The 20,185-nt window shown below is 39.5% G+C and overlaps 1 protein-coding gene across 11 annotated transcripts in view; it reads left to right on the top strand.

The window, feature by feature from the left end:
* GREB1L (GREB1 like retinoic acid receptor coactivator) overlaps positions 1-20,185 on the top strand; it is a 137,519-nt gene that overhangs the window by 10,764 nt on the left and 106,570 nt on the right. The window contains exon 1 of one of the 11 annotated variants that reach the window (XM_027675387.1): positions 9,015-9,071. The exons of the other annotated variants lie outside the window; for them this stretch is intronic. The gene's annotated coding sequence lies outside the window, so the exon portion shown is untranslated. Of the gene's footprint in view, positions 1-9,014; positions 9,072-20,185 lie in introns of those variants that run through there. 11 annotated transcript variants of the gene reach the window in all.

The raw sequence follows: 20,185 nt of genomic DNA, 5'->3' as shown, positions 1-20,185 counted from the left end.
CAGGATGAATTTGTTAAAACAAATCTGTCCTACCTGTTCCAAAGTGCAGTTCATGCTGAGAGGGACTGATAAGTTTCTCCTTAAAAAATGCATGTTGAAAATAAGGTCTATTCTGTGTGTTTGTCACGGTGTCTTTCGATCTGGGATAAATCACATAAAACTGTGTTTCTTTCAGCCAGTGTGCAGAGATAAGAGAATACAATGGTGAATCTTATGTCCATACTGTCGTTTTGTGTGCCAGGAAAAATAGCCCCAAACTATGAATACATAAGGAGAAAATAGTTTTAAAAGAAGGGGCCTTTTTTCAAATAGGTTGATATCAAAATGGTGAGTAAACAGTTAAATGCAACGTCACCATACAGCCTCATGAAGGATAATATTCAGATTGAGATTTTCTTTGTTTTGGAAATGAGGCTGACAATGTTCTATTTGCAGTTATTACTGACTTACCTATCCCTGATCTTTTGTAATTCCTTCTCTGTTTCTACAGATAAACTTATTTTTACTTAACAGAAGTTTTAACGGAGGATCACTGTTCTTTATCATTCTATTCCTATTCCTAGGAGAGGAGGACTATTATGATTTTAATAAGATTATTTTATTCAATTCATGTTTGGGTCCCTCTTCTGCTACTACTGAATTACTCGTTATTGAGAAAACATGTTTTTGTAACTTTAGCTTAAGCTTGATACGTCTGACCAGAGCAAGTCAGAGGTTACTGAAGAATATTCTCATGTTCCGAACACAGCCAATTGCTATTATGTTCCATGGCAAAAAAGATGGGGATTTGTTTGGATCACTTACAGGGATATGCTTTTTTTTTTACTGAAGAATGGCTAAGTTCAAGGTAAAGAGTCAAATTAAAGTTGATACAATAATAGACTTAGTTAGAAGACCTAGAGTTCTAAACTAGCAGTTTGAGACTAGAGAATCTAAAGAAAATCTCTTGTGATTTTTCTAAGAAAAACATACTGGAAAGCAGGTTCCTCAAACCTCATTTAATAGAATCATAGAATTATTGAGGGAAATTTGAGGTAAACTTGTGTCCCTTTACATTTCAACCAAAAAATGTGCAATGTATCTAGGGATTCCACCTTGGCCAAGGAATAAGGAAGTTTCTTTGATCACTGAAGAAAAGCATGACAGTTTACTTAAGAGGGGAAATGGAAACAACCTTCCTTTCCCATCTTAGGTGGTTATCTCTCTCTTACCATGGCAGAGCAGTGTAAAGGGCACATATGTGAATGTAAGAGAAAAAGCCTCTTCTAAAACTATGATAAATGTTTATGCAAAATTACAATGTAGATTTTTCTCCTGGATAATGCTCTATATACTAGCATGTAAAGAGTATGGGGCTTTTGTTGCCGTGGTACATTTCATGCCATTTACACTGATATTCAAAACAAAACCCTTGTAGGGTTTTCATTTAATGTTAACAAAAATTACTTACTTGCATTAGAGAAGCATTGTAGGTCCATGTCTTATTTAGTCCAATTCTGACTGTGTTAGAAAAACAAGTATATTCATTCCTGAAGAACTCTGGGATAACTATCGTTGCCTGCTTGATCAGAGAGACTAATTTTGGTAAAGAATTGGATTTCAGCTACAGGTCTCTCGCTAAGCTGTGAAGAGACCAGGAAAAACAGCTGTAAAAATGCTGATGTTGGCCATGAATTTACGTAAATAACAACTTGCTTTCCTTTGAATGCTCAGGGTGATGTTACAATGTGGACTTGGGTCTGCAGAAGATCTTGTTACTTCTACATTCTGCCACTGAGAAATGGCACATGGCTTCTGCATGCCTCAGTTTCCCTATCTCTGAACCAAGGGCAGTGTTTGTCTTGGGAGTTTTTGAAGCACTATATGACAGTAGTGATTTGCTCTATGGCTGAGCCTAAAGGGTTCTGAGTTCAAGTCTCCCGGTCAGGCCTCTGGGCTGCTGAGATTTATGCTTCTGTCAGTAAGCTTTAGACCTCAAGGAACAAATTGTGTTCTTGTCATCCATACAAACAGTTATTTTGCTTTTATGTTCAAATCTTCTGTTTAATTTCAATCAACTTAATTTCAATTAATTGAATTTAAACATCACAGTCTCCGGTTTCCCTGTGAGAACTGTTTGCCATTTGTGGAGAGCCAGGGCAGAGTCTCCACTGAGGTGGCTTTGCAGTGAAATGGATTCGAAAGTCCAAGGCCCGTCTAAGGCCCTTGGTCAGTTCAGCAGCCTGTGGCCAAGGCTCTGTTTACCCACCACCGAGGTGCTAAGCGGTATCTGCGTTGGTGTTACAGGAGCGTATGAAATACCCAGTGAAAATAGCCTAGGCTGTGCCTCGCAGTAGGTCTTCAGCTGGTTAAAGCAAGTAATAGCTGAGGAGGGAGTAAATAAAGCCTTTGCAGACCACATGCTGTTACAACCTTTCCCCTCCCCCCATACCCTCTCTCCTTTTTTTTTTTTTTATTGGCCATATGTTTTAGTAGTCTAAGTATGTGTCAGTGGTAATCCAGGCTCTGCGCTTTTAAAGGATGATTATCCAGTTTGTTGCCGAAGTGAGAGACTTTTTCTTCCCCATTTAATTTTTGTGAGGGTTGTAATTGTAAACTTTTTTTTTTTTTAATTTTGTTGCAGATTACTCTTTGTATGGCTAAATTTAACTCCATCTGTTTTTGCAGACTGCCGGTCTGTTTCCAGTTTGTATGATAGGGGGGTCAAGCAAACCGGTTTGTTCTCTGGATGCTAATCTGAATTTCAGAGGCGCTGTCCTTCACCCCCGGGCTCTGTTCCCCTCCCCCGCTTCCCTGCTTTCTGCAAACAGCCTCTTCGGGTCTCTTTCTCCCCTCCATTCCCCACCACACTTCTTTCCTCCCCGGCCTTCCAGAACAGTAAATTTTGATTACCCTTTCCTACTCTTCCCATACTCCAATTTTCACTTAAGGTGGTCGATGTACTAGATAATTAGTGCTCTGAAAATTCTAATGGTTTGAAAGTCCTCTGGTCTGTATGCTATATTTGGGAATTAAGTTTTATGGATTTTTAGGGGTTAAAGCAAGTACAGGGTTTTATGATGAATTTTAAAAAAAGATAACCTCTCTTGTCAGGGTGTGATGAGAGTCTGTTGGTTTTATATAAAATAGTCATCGAGAATTCCCCTCTTTGGGGAATCATTTCTCAGGTCTCCAGTGAACCTTGGCTGAACATGGAGGGGCTTCTAACTAGCATTGGATCCCTGCTTGTAACCCAGCTTCAGGGTAGCTCTCATAGCATGGTTACAGTTAACCTCCTTTTTGCCTTAAAAAAGAGAAATATGTCTAGCGAGCATGCAGAAACATGTTGTCATCACACGGAATAAACCCTCCTACCTGTTATGTGGAAAATAAACAAACCCGCAAATGTACCGCCCTAGTAGATTGAAATGTATGTGTGTTGGGGAGGAGGGGAATAATACGTAGGAAAAGATTTATGCCTTCCTTTGGGCTGTTGCTTGGTAACAGAAAATGCCTCTTAAGCCTATTTTTGGAGAGGGGAGGGGTGAAACTTGATTCAGTGACCATCTGTCCCAAGCTGGTTGATTTCCTGTTGAGCTCTCCTTTGTTTCTGTCAAACAATTGATTCTTACCCTTTACAGATAAGAGTACTGTTGGTGACATTGCCCTGAATCAGCAGGTTGGCTTGTGGCAACCAAAAAACAGACCTATTAATTTTAATTTTCTTTTTTTAATGTTTAAGGGATTTTACTTTTTCTGAGGCTACTAACTGTGGTTTTACTGGGGTTTATTTATCTGTGTTGTGGTTTGAGTCTTTGGTTTGTTTTCTTTCCTCTTGGGAAATGCCTGCATTAGAGAAGGGAAGTGTAATAAACGTAATTGAAACATTTTTAAAGAAGATGTAATAAGGCATTTTTTCAACCTGAAATTGTTGGGAAAAAGCAGCCATGGTTTTGAGCCCATTAAACCTTGTGATGGTGGGGGGAGCAGAAGTTAATTGAAGTTACTATTAAAGAAATCCCCCCTGTTTCTGTGAAAACAAAACCCAGATTCTTAATTACAAATGGAATATTTGCTATTGTTCTTGCTTAATTGTCAGAAAATCATTCTCTGTTTGAGTACCTCCTGATGTTTGCTTAGTGGTAGTGTGATGGATAGATTTGAATTCAGATTATTTTTAAGTCATCTGTTTTATTAATGTTGCAGAAGCCCATATTTTTCCACAAAAGCAAATGTGCTTTATTCATGCAAGGTACAAGGTGCATACACATGAAAATCTCTGTGTGTCCTCTGTAACTGTGATTATTTATTAAGCATTCTGATACCATTATCTTCCCTGCCCTGAATTTCAGCGTTCAGAGAAGCAGTTCATAGTTCCAAGTATCTGATAAGGGAAAATAAGGCATGTGTGACACAAGGAGACAGGTAATATCTGCCAAAAGGTAGTGAAGTTCCCCAGTGAAATAGAAAAATGATGGTCACTGTTATTTCCTTCAGTTAGAGAAACTCTTTCCTGGGGCATTTACACGATACTGTGTTATGGAGGAGTGTGAGAAGGAAAGACCTTCCATACAAATGTCTTGGCATCTTACAAGTCTTTGCTTATTTGAGTTTAGCCTACTTGTCACTCAGTAGATGAAATTTGGAGGTAATTCCCAAAAGTCACTTCACAGTCTTGAAGGTGTTAGAAAAGTTAATTTCCCTTTCTCTTCTATTTTTCCCACATGCTTTCCAGATTGCTTTCCACAGGCAGGAGAGCTGTTGTCTGCAGCTTTCCAGCATGGTCCTGGATGTATGTGGGATTCAGGTCTTTTTGAATTTGATGGCAAAGTGCCTACTGAACATTCATTTTGTGAAGTGTTGGGTCAGGGATACTTGTCAGATTTTCGTCCTATTAAAAGAAAGTTGCATCTGTGATTTGGCTTAATAAGGAAGGTTCATGTGAAACCATGTGAACGAGCCTGTGTGACAGTGCTGTGGCTTGCTGGTCAATCAGCCCTTGCATCCTCCTTGTTGGTTGCCCATTTCCTCATCCCACCCTCAGCCTTTTCCCCCTATTTTGCTGCTGTTTGTTTGGCATATGCTGGGATCTGGCAGAGGAACTTATTCACTTAAAAAACGATGTCTTTTTCTAGGTCGCTTTTTAGATGGATGAATCCCTTGATCTAGTGCAGTGTAACACAATAGGGTGGAAGTGATCAGTACTGAGTAGATTTGGTTTTTTCCCAAATCATTAATGTCAAATATACTGTGAAGTCTTTTTAAATATGCATCCTCTGTTAGGTAGAGAAATCCTACTTTGGGACTGGTTTGGAAATTTTGTAAACTGGACAAGTGTACAGACATGGCTTCTGTAAAATTAATTGAATGTTCATATGTGCTACTTTTTGCTCTTCTTTTGGTAGAAAGTGATAGGTACCACCAACATGCTTTTTGGGTATTTTCAGTCTTTTGAAATTACACTGAGATAAAAAAATCACTTGTAGAACTAGTGCCAACTAGGTTGATGTTGGCTTGGGAGCTTAAACTTGGCAGTGAAGGAACTGTTCTGAACTGGTTTGAGTACTGATTAAATTCTATTTCTTCCTGCAGAATGAGTTTCTGTGAGATGGGAAAAAACCCAAGAACTTGGGAATTTTATTTCAGGTTTGAAAACCCTGTTCTAGATATTTAGAACACGTTTTTGTATCTGGCATAGAGAAACTGATGAGTGGTTGTTCTGATCCACGTTTTTTCTTTTCCCGTAAAAGAGCATTACTAAGGTGTATAGCTCAAGTTGTAGGGAACTGACAAAAAGTCCAGTTCTTTCAGCATCTGGGGAAAGCAGCTGAGTTCATGGTGTGTGCAGATGACAGAGCAGTGAGAATACAGGCCTGCACTTATCTTTGTGCTTTCTCTGCTTGGGTTGTACTGTACTTCTCCCATTAGAACAGGTCTGGTGTGTCCTTTGTTCCCAGATAAAAGCATCTACAGATTTGCCAGTCAGAAGGCATAGCACCTGTGGCTTGCTTTACAGACGGGAGGGCAGTAATTCTAGAAAGGGAGGTCTGTACAGGACTGGCATCTGCTTGCATTCACCTTCTCGTGTTGCTGCTACAAGGATGGAATTATTTATGTGTATTTTTTCCCTTCTGAATGCAGTCAACCAGAGTCAGAGGAACTCTATTCAGTGTCAGGGTGTTGGGCAGGGGTTTTCTTTTGGGAAGGGTAGCAGAGGGGTAGGGTCGTGATAACTGCTTTTCATGTATGCTCTTCACAGATGTCATTGTTACAATGTTCCTATTGCAGTTCTGACCCAGCCTCCATTTACAAAACTGGCGGCTGTGTCATCCTTAATACCAGTTTGAGAAATCTTCCTCTCCTGTGATAAAAAGGCCTGCTTGTGGTTTGCAGGACAAAGTTTGGACATTGTAGCAATGTTACTCTTTTTACCCCAGCCCACATCCCCAACTCCAAAATCACCTGCATCAAAGCTGAAAACGCCAAGCTTCCCTTCTTGTAGGAAGATCTGGCTGTCAGGACCACTGACAGACTTTCCAGGAAAGGTTTTTAGGGAGCCCTCTGTTTCCAACAAATAGCTTTCTGAAGCCACAAAGTTGAAACTTTAACTTTGGAAAAAAACCCAAAACAAACCCAAACACATGTCCTCACTGGAGTTACATGGCTGACTATGTCATAGTCCATTACAGCCCTCTTCCATGTTAGAAGTTATTGCTCAGGTAAACACTCACCTTTAGAAGAGCTCTGGGCCTTGGGCATACTAGACTGCGCTCATCCTTTAATCTTTGCTTTATGTTGAGTTGGCTACTGGCTCATCTGCTCTACTTAGATCATTTCTGGAAGCTTTATTTACCTTTCACTCTCTGGAAGTGTGCTGCAGAAGAATAGTTGTTATGGTCCCTTCTGCCCTGTGGTCTTCTGGTTGTCTAACGTGCCTATTGGATAATTGCTGTGGTGATGGGACTGATTAGTAGTTGGCAGCACTCTGTAAAAGATTGAAGTTTCTGGGTCTGCTTGTGACTGCTGCTTTAGCTGTTTTTTCATCTTCTGCATTAAAGAAGTGGGATTCAGGGAGAATGTTCATGGTGGTTAGATGAAATTGACTGATTTTAAGTAAACTTTGGCTTCATTTCTTCTTCTTCACTGTAGAATCTTTTTGGGTGTAGATACTGCTGGGAAAGAATCTGCCTTCTTTCTTGCTGGAGGAACCCTTTCAAGGGCTGACCAAGCAGTGGCAAGCAAGCCAACTCTGCTCAGGTTGACAGTCAAGGCTATGCCAGGCCAGGCAGAAACCGTGCGTGCCACCAGTCTTAAAGAAATGAAGCAAGATGGGGTAGATTAGAGGGAAGCTTGGAAAGAAATTTTTTTGTTATATATGCAAACTCATACCTGGTTTGAATAATATTCTGAATTTTGTTTGCATACTAAAGAAATTAATTTAAATAAATCTTTTTAGGAAACCTTTTTTTATTTCTTAGAACTTATCATTTCCTCTCACATAGTTTCCTCCTAAGAAATATTTTATGGTTGTGCTTATTTTGCTTCATTGCCTCAGAGAACTGAACCACCAAAAAACCCGAGCAGGTGGTTGACCTGAAAGCTGGACTTCTGAGGCATAATCTAACATCTCAAAACCTGGGATGACCTTCCTTCTGCATATGTCTGAATAAAATGTTCTGTTTTGTAACCTGCTGGCTCATTGCTGTTATGGATGTCCTTACCATTGTGGACATGAGCCTGTTTCCCACTCAGGAATGGGGAATAGCAACTCCTTCATATATATATATATATATATATATATATATATATATTTGGTTTAATCTAGATATTCTGTTTGATTTAACTTGGAAGTTGCAGTTGCCTGGAGATATACTGCTGTTTTGCTCTATAAGCAGTACTTTGAGGGTGTAACTTTAGTGTTTATTAATGATGTTTACTATGATCCAATGTAGTTTTAAAAAAAAAAAAGACAATCTGGACTATTGAATGTAAAACAAGTGTTGCCACAGTGTGGTACTACTTTATATATGTATGCAAACGACTGCAGAAGACTGCAAATATGTGGAGGCTGTAGCTCTTGCATATATCAATGCTGTCCTGGAATGGTAATTTCTGTGAATGGAAAAGAAATACTTTATCAGTTGAAAAAGAAGTGAACCAATGTAAGGCAAGGTAAGGCTAGTGTCTCTGAACTACAGTCTTTTTGATGTAAGTATTTTTGTCATCATGTGATGACCAAGTAGGCCATTATTTTTACTTTTTTTTCTTTTTTTTTTAATCCCCTCCTGAGCAAAAGTATGTTCTTTTCCTTCCCTACTGTTTTCCTCCCAAGTTTGAGTTTCTTGCTCATTTTTCCAATGGTTTTGACTGGAGCTTTTTTCCAGATTGTTTTCCCAAGTGACTAGATAGCAGCAAAGAGTAAGGGGATGGACCTAAAATTAAGCCAGCTAAAGCCAGCAGTTGGGAGATCTTTGTTCTGTTCTGTCTTGACCACAAGACTCCCAACAGACATTGGTGGGGGTGGGGCATGGATCTCAATTCTTTATCTTCAATTTCTTTTCCTCCTCTATGAGTAAAGTGTAAATACAGTATTACTTAAATGAACAGCTCAATTCTTCTTAGTGTTAGTGTTGAATTAACATACTTCATAAAGCCTGTAAATAAACTGTGGGTTTATGAAAATATCCTGGGAAGATATGTTGACTTTTTATTTTTCTTGCAGTATGCTTGTTTAAAGTGAATTAAGTCCCATGAAAGTGGCTCTTCGTTTTACTCTTTTTTTTGGAATGCAATTTATTAGTGATATCCAGAGGTGTCAGCAGCATAAATAATGTTTGTTTCGAGGCTTGTTGGGTGCAAAGGAGGGGGGTTCATAGCGAAAAGAGCTGTTTTGTTTGGTGTGGCTGATCAGGAGTGGGGCTGGAATTGCTCATAGTTGTCATTCAGGTTTTGTTTCAAAGTCCAAGGACCTACTGGGAAAAACAAAAAGCTAATGAAAGCTGACTGTATTTCAACCCAAACCCTGTGGAATCCAGAATGATGTCCTGACACTCCTCGTATTCTTATTCTCCTGCATTCCCATGGTTACTAAGGTAACAGGTTTTTAGAGGCTTTACATCTTCATTGTCAAGTATTTGCTACACTTATTGTTGCTGTTTGCAGATTAGGGCAATTTAAAGAATGCCTTTTGAAATGGGGACCAAAAAATACAAAAAGAAATATAGTAGAAATAGATGTAATGAATCAATTACCTTCTCTTGTTTAAATTTTCAGTGCTACTTATCAGAAGCTACATACAAAATGTCACATTGGTTTAGTGCTGGGATTTTAGGCATGGGAAAATGCTTTTTTAAGGCATGTTCATTACGGAACTCTGAATACAGATGTGAGGAGTACCAGATGTGACTTAGTGCCTTTTCTGACAACAGAATCATAGATAAATTGAAGTTCGTATTTGCATCAGGGTATTGCCTCTCTGCTTATAGTACATATGAAACAGTTACCTGAGTCTTAGAAGCTGAGTTACTGCATGTATGAAATCATACTTTTGAAATTAAGCATCTGGGGAAAATTAGGAAATGATGTTTTCTAACAAAATTTAGCTTCCTGCAGAACTCTTGTAGCCAAACACACTTATTGATGCTCCTCTGTGTCCATTTAGCTCAAGCAGAAACATGCTTGTTCACATCTTCCCTGGAAAACTTGTTTATAGAGGAGATAGTCAGACTTGTAAATATATTCCAGGAATATGACATTTAAATTGATTTAGTACCTGGTGGCTTCTTGAAAGTTAGTGTGTTGCTGCAGCAAACATCTTTTGCATCTGTGCTAGGAGAACTGTTTTTTAAAAAATTGGTGTAAACGTTGACTCTTGAATGTAGTGAGGTCTTTACGTAATTTGTGCTTTGTGGCAGAGTTATGGTATGTAATAAGTCCTTTTTGCCTGACAGAAACAAAATGTTTCTAGTTGAGAAGAATCCTGCCAGACCAAATACAGGTGTTGTTCTCCCTGTGTGTCTTTGAAATGAGTCTGTTGCCATATACTCCAAAGCCCTTTATGGGACAAACCCACGTAGTGGGTGAGATCCCCATGCTGCTGAAATAAATCACCACCAGTGTTCCTGCTGTCTTTAATTAGGCAAGACTGAGAGTATGCCCTTAGATTACTTTCTTTATAAAAGTTAGTTGTATAATACAACTTTATTGCTGCCTCATTTGCAGCTAAATACAGTTTCTTTGGAGTCACAAGCATGAGGGCCCCTGTTGAGCACCATTTTATTACAGTTTTGCAGATGCTGCTGACAGTGGTTTGTGCTTAGCAAGGCAAGTATTTACCCATGTTGGTTACGACTCTCACTACACCCAATATCAGCAAGAGGTAACTTTCTTGAGGAAGACAAGACTTAGGAGGCCAGTGTGCAGACAAGTAGAGAGCAGATTACCCCAGAAGAATGGAGGTAACAGATGGGTGGCTGAAGCCAAATGCAGACTGAATTACTCCCTGCAATGAAGGACAGAAGGTGCTTGGCACGCATCTCTCACAAATTATCATTTTTAGGTGTTTGTAGGGAAGCCTTTAATTTGATTAGGCCCTTTCTTAACAGTTCTGCACTTGTGGTCATTACATTGCCCTGGGCAAAGATGTGATTTGACATCAAAATGTCTGTCAATATTTAGGTTTATAATAAGCTGTTTATAACAAGATTTAAATCTTCCTGATACGTACAAAACACTGAATGAAGGAATGTATATGCATGCATGAAAATATGGATACTACTGTGAGGTTACAGAAGGAAAAGTCATCTTCCATCTCACTTAAAAATGTGTACAATGCATAAGAGAAATAAGGTATGCAACTCAAAAAAAATATGCCGTGCGCATAGAATGATAATTGTTTATTAAATTTTCAATTTTGTTTTCATGATTCTTTTCAAACTTTTTAAAACCTGTTGTCACACTTTCAGTGCTTCTTTTATTTCAATATCCTGAAGGTTGTAGAACAAGAGGGAAAACAAATTCTTTATACCTTGTGAAGCTTTTGAGATCCAAAACTGCTAGTATTCAATGTGTTGTAAGCTTACTAGGGGTGCTTGTAAATTCCTTAGTTGAAAAAAAAAGTCACTAAAGTGCAAGCTTTCTAAGGACAGACTTGAATGCAGAAGGATCCACAAGAACTTGTTTTTTAAAAAAAAAAAAAACAACAGAAAATTCAGACTGCTGTTTCACAAACTTGAAATAATCATTGAAAGTTAATTTGGAAGGAGACTGTAGTACCCCTCCAGTAGAATTTTTCCATTCTGTAATTTGTACTTTCCTTTCCTGTTGGAGCAGGGATGAACACCCACCCTTCTCTAAGGTGCAGAGCCCTTCAGAGGAGTCCAGAGGGGGCCTCCACTATAGGGAGCAGGGAGAGTATCAGAGCACTTTGTGTATACTTTGGCATTCCAACTATAACCAAATATCATTTAAAAGCTGGACCTCAAGGAATCCTTGCACTTTGTGAATGAAAACCAACCTTGCTCCTTCCTTTTTCTGCTACACCATCCTAAAAGCAGGAGCAAGTCTTACACAAAAATGTATTTTTCAATGTATTTTTTTTTTTCTTTGATTCTACCTCTTCTTGTAATTTTAGCATGATTTTTATCCCTTTTGGTCAGCTTTTTCCATTCCATTTTTAATTTCTTCTGAAAACTTCTCTTTCATGATAATCTTAAGAAAGGAGTCTATCCAACAGAAACCTTTCTCTTCAAAATAATTGTTTTGGACAAACTGAAAGATTTTAATACATTCATATGAAAGTTAAACTTGAGTCATTTGGGACATGGTCTTGCCTTCAACGTGCTGGTCACTAAGATTCCAGGACATTCCTAAGTGCTTCGTAAGCAAGGGTACCAGCCTTGACAGTGAATTTGAGATTAGAATTTTGCAACTTTGATTTAAATTTTTACTAAAATCTGTTGTTTGTTGTTGGGGTTTTGTTGGTTTTGTTTTGTTTTTTGTTGTTTTTTTTAATGGACCATGTTTGAATGGCCTTATTTTGAAATAGCATTCAGAAGGATTTAGTTGTTACATACCTTTTAGATCTTTTAATATCCTTCAGTGGGGTAGAGTGAAAACAGAGAAAAGAGGTGTTTGGCTTTTTTTTTTTTCTGTATAGTTGGGCTGTTAAAAGCAAATTAAACTTTGACTTGACTTAGCTGTTTGCATTCTTACATATCGCATGCATTTCTTCAGTTCTCTTAAAAGATTTTGAAGACTGGAAGTATGGGTAGAACCAACAAGATGAATTAGTTGCTGGAATGTTTAATGTGTGCCAAGTTCAAACAAGGGAATAATTTTTATTCTTTGTGGGTAAAAAAACCCCTAATGCTTTAGCGGGCATGTGATTTCTAGATTAATAGCACACTATGAAGCATGTACAGGTTATAAATTTGCATAATCTGAAGAAGATGCGAATTCTGTTCTACTGACCCATCAGGCAGCCTAGCAGTTTGTTCCCATTGACAAAGATGGCTGATGAAGAGGCACAGACATTACAGGATCAAGCTATAAACTTAATTTCTGGCACACTGGCAGCTCTTCAAAATGTGTTTTGTTGGCAAACCGGAAAGCTATTGGAGTGTAAATTAAATTAGTGTTTTGTCTTGCAGAGATGGAATGAAATGTAAGAATATTCTTTGGGTTTTGATGAAGTGGTTTTCTCTGGGACAGCAGAACACAGAAATAATTCAAGAACCCTTTTAAGGCTGCATGATTTTAACCACTTTATATCTTCTTAAAGCAGCCTTAGATGAACACCATTTGCTGTAAAAAACAGCGATTGAATAAGATGAGGGATCTCTCCTCAGTAACCACATAAAAGAGGGATTGATGACAACCAGTACAAAACTATTCTTTTCTCATCCACTTTCTTTCCTATAAACTGACTTTGTGGAATTTCCACACACAGCCCTTGTAATGAGATGGTCTGTGGACTCACAAAGTGTAGAGCCAATTTGCTTTTCACCCTGAACATGCGTTGCCCAGGGTGGCTTTACAATCTGCATCCTTGGAGATTTTCAAGGCTTGACTGGGCAAAGCCTTGAGCAGCTAGATTTGCTGTCACAGCTGATCCTGCTGTTAATAGGAGGTTGGAATAGAGACCTTCTGACATCCATCCCTACCTGAATTATTCTTCTGTTATTGCTTCTATAATTCTATTATTGCTTCTGTTGCGGTTTTGCAAGCAATGATCTTGGATCTTCAACGTAGTAACGTTGAGGTGGATTAGAATTGGAATGACCCAATGTAATTGGTGGAACAGAATTTATGTGTATTGTAAAGGATCTTTGTAAAATATCAAGGTTTTGGGAAAATTCTTGAGGAATGTCCCATTTTTGACATGGCAGCTCTCAAGTCTGAGTGGAAAAACTGTGGGCCATTAAGTAGATATAAAGTAGATTATTTGTTGAGTACCCTCCTCTCTGAGATTTAGTGTTAAAACAGAAAAATTAGTATAATATCTCATTAATTCTGACTATCCAAACTGAATGTATCCAGTGATAATTATATAGACAATTTCAGTAATATTTTCATTAGCCTATTAATCTTTTTCATCATGGAGTATATGGAGCTCTACAGCCTCTGGTTAGACAGATATTGCTTGAATAACCTGAAAGGAGGAAAATTTGCTGTTTTTCAGCTTGTTTCACAAAACTAAAATCCTCATAAGGCCAAATAAGTACAAAAGATTGGTTGCAGCTAACTTTGGTTTGGGATACAATGCAAGGGATACAGTGGAAAGCAGAAGGCCAAAGGAGTTGTCTTCCATCTGTGCTGAAGATGCAAAGTCATGCTATCTATAGGAAAAGAGAGATGACATTGCCCTTTAGCCTGGACTTAATGTAGGTCAGTTGGGTCACCAGATGACATGACTTTAATGGCCAAACTGCTTTTAACAATTGCCTTGGGCAGTGTTTAATTTCACTGATCTTTGCCAGCCTTCGGCAGAAGAGAGAGGAAAAATCCACCTTATCTTCTGTTTTTCACACGGTGATGGTTTAATCCTCTTTTGTACTGAAATTTCTCTAGTGAAACCTACTACCTAGTACACACTTTCTTGTTATAGTTAAACACAGCATTGGTTTGTATGAAATTTCAGAATGAGTTGCCTGTGAGGTTTGTTAGTGTTCTTGGGCTGTTCAGCTACCATATGCAGAATTTCTAGTCTGCTTCAGACGACCTATGGTTTATTATCTCTGTTTCACACGCATCATCTTCCTTCTCACTGCAAAGCACTGCAACAGAATCACTCACATACCATAATAACAGAAGAGGAAGGATAGAGCTGATTTCAGATTGTTCTACTACTTTTCCATCCTGATGATGGACTGGGAATATACAATGTCTCTTTCTGAAATACCTCAGTATATATCTTAGAAAGTGCATGAATGTGTGTCAGTTTCGTATAGATATGGTGAATGGGCTGTTGCTCAGAAACAATGTCTCAAGGTTGTAATGGGGAGTGCTATTAACACACTAGCTTAATGGCCTGTAATGGTGTGGGGGGAAAGACAAAGGAATGAGAATGTTAAGAGTCATTGGGGGGAAAAAAAAAGGAAACCAAAGCAAAAAAAATGATTATACCATGCACATGTATCTTGAGTATATCTACATCTTGAAGGTCGTTTGCAGTTTGTCAACTTCCTCTTGTTTCTTCAATAACAGATATTAAAATTGGAAAAAATTAAGAGAAAGAAAATAAGGTGATCCAAGTGCTCTTATGTAGGGAACAACTACATTGACTAGACTACAGCCTGGGAGTAAGACATTTGAGGTCCATAAAATACTGTGGGGCAGAAGGCGATAGCTGTTGATGTCTTCTGGAGAGAAAGAACTGAGGAGCATCAATTGAAATTATCAGGAGCCCTGCTGAATGCAAATAAAATGTGATAACTGCCAGTGTGAGGTGGGTTGTGGCACACCTTTCTCTGGACTGTGCTGAAAGCTTAGGTGGTTTCTAAAGCAGCTGGATAAAGTTATGGTTGCTGTTAAATGAGCCTTGATCTGCAGATCAGTGGAGATTGAGAGAACATTTTGGGTTCTTATTACTGCAGGATCATCACCGAATCTGTATTACTCTCTGAAGATCTGTTGTTGGCCATTGTGACTTAGGGAAGGCAGCTTGTGGTTTGACACTCCATGTCTGCTTTTAGGTTGTTCCAACCACCCTTTTGTTCTTCTTTGAATGCTGTGGGACACTGGGTTCGGTGAGGTGGGCTGCAGTAAGTGTTCCAGTTTTGTCCTTTGCTCACAGTGCATTTTCTGCAGGCAGTGAGCCAGATGAAACAGCATATGGCTTTCTTTTCTGCACCATATTGGTTTTATAGGTAATAAAACTAAGTGTTAACAAGCAATTCCAGGAGTACCAGAATTGAAGAAGCCTGGTTTCCTATAGATTTGGATTTTTTTGATTTATGAACTCTGATTTAAAATGTTTTCCGTATTTAGGATGTGGTTAGGATCAGCCCTTCCAGCAGCTTGCTTTTGTACTGCCGTTACCTGTAGCTGAGACATGGTTGAATGTTCTGCCAAACTGGCTAAGTTTCCTCTTCAATATTGAGAGGCTGAAATTTCAAACCTCTGTTCCTCTGTCTCATTTGCCTGGAATTTTGTGTTTAAGAGGTGCTTGACAGAAAACATGTAATACGAGCCATGTTTCTCTTGGAAACCAGGCAAAAAGAAATAGTACAAAATAAATAGAAATAATATGAATAAGCCAAATAATCCTTCATCTTGCCCCAAAGTAGTAATAATATAGTCCAAAAAGTCCCATGAATATAAAAAGTAGATTAGTTATAATCTTCCTAAAGTTTTGAGTGTAATACAGGTTAGCTTCAGTGCTCATGGCTGTGCACAGGAACAGTGGGGTGTGAGTGTGACATCCAATTTTTCTTACATTATTTAGTAAGCGACACGCATGCTGTGTTCTTGATGCTTGTTAACAGCATGTGAATTATGAGGCCAAAGGGGTCTTCCTCATGACAATGGCTAATGTTTGTAGAAATGCAAAGGTCATGATCATGACTACTTTTTTTTAATGCCAACTGGATACCAATGACAATTACTGAACTAGACAGATCTTAAAGGGTCAGTTTATTGACTTACCTTCCCTGCTTTGTGAGGGGTGATGGAGTCAATGCAACTGTCTGACTTCTGGGCCGTGCCAGTTTGAGTTTGGCTCTCGATAGTTATCCTTCATATTTCCATGAAAAATAGGTGCTACTGGTTCACTAGCTTTATTTTTCTGTGAGGTGCTACTTGATTAGCAATATTATTACCATCTTTAAATGAGAAAAAAAAAATCAATTTCTTAAAACACATTTTGTGCTTTTGGGATAACTTTCTTTTCCTTCTAACCTGTAGTTTAATGGAGAAAAAAATGGTGATTTTGTACTTTCAGACTATGTGTATTAATGGTGACTGTAGTATTTTTGAAAAATAATTTTTTAATCAAATTTCAATATTGACATTTTTGAGGTAAGATAAGGCATTCAAACAAAGCCCTTTACTTACCCTTGGCTGAAAATATATTGGTTTTTAAACAGACACGATGTGTTTGGAGGAAATTGCAGCTGTAGGACGTGGCCATTGGTTGTAGCTTCTCTATCCCAGCTCAAAACTGAATGTCCATGAACTTCAGATTGATTCTGAACCAATTCCTCTGTAATACAATGACCTTACATCTGTGGGGTGTTGGAAGTCTGAACTGCACACTGAAGTCTGTTTAGTCACCCCTTGTGATGATTAAAAATTAGAAATGGAGACATGAAAGCCATTATTTGTCTCTTTGGAAACCATACTTTCCAATTACTGTACTGGGTGCTTTTCTGGAGTAGTAAAATACTAAACTAATATTTTGAGAGAGGGCAGGTCACACATCAGGAAGCTGAGTCACAGCTGGAGTGGATACAGCACTAGGAAGTATCTTCCTTAATAACCTGAGAAAACAAGAGCTATTAGATGACCTAATCTTTTTAATGTGAAACTTTTGCTCTTGTGACTTTATTTTCCTAGTTGCCAAGATTAAGTGTGGAGGTCATCTTCCCCCTCCCCCCACCCCCTTAAGATGATGTGTAGAGATGATTAGTTTGAATCTTGCCTGAATTTGTGGCCTTCTGATGCAGGTATGGTAGGTGGATGGTGGATGTGATACTAGAAAGTAATTTTATTGGTTTACAAAACTGTTGATTTATTACTGAAAAGAGGAACTTTGCTTTATGATGAGAATCTTTGTCTTGAAAGAAACTGGAAATTATGCAGTCAATGACTGTGTTTGGTAATAGCAAATCCACATGAACTTTGAAGTTAAAGGAATTGGTCTAAAGCCAGATGTATCAATGAGATAGTCGAGTGTAAGCTTAAAAGTTCTTATTCAAATCCTCTTGGAGGCTGGAGGGTAGTGGTGGCAAGATGAAGGTCAAAAGTCTTGCTGAGATTAAAATTGGCAGTGAAGGAAGAGTGACTTTTAGAAACAAATGAGGAGAAATAGCAAACACTTTTGGACAAATTATTTTATTGTATTGTTTTAAGTAAGTATAGATGAAACTTTTAATGTAATCTGCTGAGATTTGCAAGTGGTTTCTGTTACACAATTTACTACTCCAGTGCTTTACCGGACTCCAGTCATTTGTGTGAAACTTGGGCTTGTTAAACAGCTGTTACAGGCTACTTTTTCTCCTTATTTCAGGTTGAAGTAGTAGGCAGTTTTTGGCATCAGATACACACATGGAGCAATTGCTTTGTTTGCAGAAGGGAAGATACTAGGAAAATGTTGCTCTTGCTTTTTTTTTTTTCCCAACATCCTTGCTATCTAATTATTTTGTGCTTGGCAGGAGTAGCTTTAATCTCAAGATTGCATCTTTGCTGTCCCTTCAGAAGTCAGCCAAAGCTATCTGAGTTGAGAGCCAAAACTTCTAGTTTATTCATGCTCAGAAACTTGCTAGTGCTTCACTGCTAAAATTCTGCCTCCCCCATGGTTCTGTTACAGCTTGTAACTGTACAACATTTAGTCATACTCCCTGATCGTTGCAACCCCTCTGAAGATCAGGCACTGAAACTGAGGGGGTTTTTAGGGTTGATGTTGTGTGTGTGGCTGTGTGACTTTACTGGTTGGATTTTGGCAATGTGCAGGTGGAAGCTACTTGGCTTATATGGTGGGGAAATGGAAATAATCATGGAGGGAGTAAACAAGGAGGCTGAGAAAGATGGGGAAGCTTGGAGTGAAGCATGCAGAACAAATTGAGAAGCAGATTGGACTGGCCATAAAAGAATCTGAGGGCTTGCACATATTAAAAGAAACCAAGATAGGCTTCATGAGGGGGAAGTGTATGAGAATCAGAAATGGAAGTGAAAGGGCATTGATGGCAGAAGTGGGCAATGTCACTGAAAATATGTTGGCAAGGAGCCTGAGAACTGCTGAGGTGACAGAAAAAGATGTAATGAAACAAAATGTTTCTGACAAATTCATATACAAATATGGGATGTGGTTTGTAAGGAGTCTTTGGATGATGGGAGAGAGTTGCTGTGCTGGGATAAAACTTTAGGAGTGGGATGAAAATCCTATGGGATGATGAGAATTAACCCAGTGTGGGCTAGTAACATGACTCAGGTTAGAGAAAGGAACTGGTCTGGAGTTGGACAAAACAGCTGGGAGCAGAGACAGTAGGGTTAGATCAGAGTTATATGTTTCCCCGGAAGTTTCTCCATTGTAATGCCTAAAATAGAACCAGAGGATTTTTTAACATTGTTGCTTTTCTGCTGTGTGTTGACCCTGACTGGACACCAGATGCCCACCAAAACCGCTCTATCACTCCCCTACTCATCTGGACAGGAGAGAAAATACAGCAAAAGGCTTGTGGGTGGAGATAAGGACAAGGGGAGAGATCACTCACCCATTACCTTCATGGGCAAAATAGACTCAACTCGGGTAACTTAGTTTCAATTTATTACCAGTCGAATCAGAGTAGATTAATAAGAAAGGAAACCATCCTTTTCCAGCATTCCCATGTTCTGGTGCAGAGTTTGAGTCCAGGCTCAGGCCAGTTTATGGGCTTTGGTCCCTACTCTGGCACACCAGCACTTCCCACGTTCCACATCAGAGCCTGGCATCCACATACCTGCCTTGTCCTCAAAATTATTGTGTTTTCACTTCTTTGGTCTCTGACTTTGTGTTTTCCTGACCCTGACCATGACCTGTTTGTATCCCAGCAGCAGCCTGACCCAACCACTAAGCCAAACCCAACCATGTCCTAGCCACAGCTAGGACACACACACTGCTGTGTGATCACATTGCTGTGAGTATCTGTGGGGATAATTAAGCCCCAGATGGGGGGAGGAGGTGGGTGTTGGTGATGACAAACAGCAGTCAAGCAGCACTGCCGGTATTCCTACAGATCAGTGAGAACCCTGTGGTGCTCACTTTTCCCATGTCTGCTTCGCAAATGGGAGCTGGAAAGGTCTTTGGAGTTCCTCCCCTCAAGTCACAGTGCTCCATGGGGAACGCTGGCAACAAGGCAAGACCCTGTCAGTCAAAAGATTGATGATATTTACTGACAGTGTGCATTTGGTTTCTGTGGAAAGGTTTTGGTGGTGGAGGGGTACAGGGGTGACTTCTGTGAGAAGCTGCTAGAAGCTTCCCCAGTGTTCAGCAGAGCCAATGCCAGCTGACTCCAGCAGACCAACTGCTGATCAAGGCCGACATCAGTGACCATGGTGGTGTCTCTGGGATAACAGAGCTGAGAAGGGGAAAAAATTGCTGTGCAACAACAACTTAAGTTGGAGAGATGACTGAGGATATGTGAAAGAACTCTGCAGGCACCCAGGTAAGTGAAGAAGGAGGAGAAGGAAGGAGGTGCTCCAGGCTCTGGAGCAAACGTTGCCCTGCAGCCTGTAGTGCAGACCATGGTGAGGCAGGCTGTGCCTCTGAAGACCGTGGAGGTCCAGAGCTGAGCAGATATCCACCTGCAGGCCATGGAGGACCCAACATAGGCAAAGGGAGATGCCCAAAGGAGGCTGTGACCCCATGGAAAGCCTGCACTGGAGCAGGCTCCTGGTAGGACTTACGGCCCCATGGAGAGAGAAGCTCAGGCCGGAGCAGGTCTTCTGTCAGGACTTGTGACCCCATAAGGGACCCACACTGGAGCAGTCTGTTCCTGAAGGACTGCAC

This window comes from Neopelma chrysocephalum, unplaced genomic scaffold (genome assembly GCF_003984885.1).
Source record: "Neopelma chrysocephalum unplaced genomic scaffold, ASM398488v2 Primary Assembly neopelma1_22, whole genome shotgun sequence".
NCBI classification, from domain to species: Eukaryota; Metazoa; Chordata; class Aves; order Passeriformes; family Pipridae; genus Neopelma; species Neopelma chrysocephalum.
This window is presented reverse-complemented; position numbering and strand designations above follow the sequence as displayed.